At 33.0% G+C, this 463-nt stretch overlaps 1 protein-coding gene across 3 annotated transcripts in view; it reads left to right on the forward strand.

Moving 5' to 3' along the window:
- The window catches only part of Gnb1 (G protein subunit beta 1), a 74,171-nt gene that overhangs the window by 73,063 nt on the left and 645 nt on the right, over positions 1 to 463 (forward strand). The gene's annotated exons all lie outside the window — the stretch shown is intronic.

Raw genomic sequence — 463 nt, forward strand, 5'->3', positions numbered from 1 at the left:
CAAGAGCACAACTCCCATTAAGAGAAGGATCTCTGTGCTGTAAACTAAAACAAATTGTGCATTTTTTCTGGGACCATTGTCTTTGGTTTATTTTGTTTTGTTTTATTTTTTTGGGTTTTTTTTTTTGTTGTTGTTTTTGTTTTTTGTTTTTTATTTTGGTTTCATTTTTGTTTTGTCTTGGTCAAATTTTAAAAGGAAATACTACAATAAAAATGTTAACCCGAAGGTAACCCTGAGTGTGATTGTGAGACAGACACGCCTTTTCACTAGTTCATTTGCATTTGAATCAGTGATCCTGTTCTGTGGCATTCATGAAAAACAAGTTGAAGACTTTGTTTATCTGGAATTGTTTCTAAATATAAGTCATTTGTAGCAAGACTTTGGAAGCATTCACGTTTCTTAAACATATTCCTTTACGTTCAGTAGTTAAGAGAACCAGAGCCCATGGTGGTCTCTGACTTGT

Source organism: Mastomys coucha, unplaced genomic scaffold, assembly GCF_008632895.1.
Source record: "Mastomys coucha isolate ucsf_1 unplaced genomic scaffold, UCSF_Mcou_1 pScaffold18, whole genome shotgun sequence".
Lineage (NCBI taxonomy): Eukaryota > Metazoa > Chordata > Mammalia > Rodentia > Muridae > Mastomys > Mastomys coucha.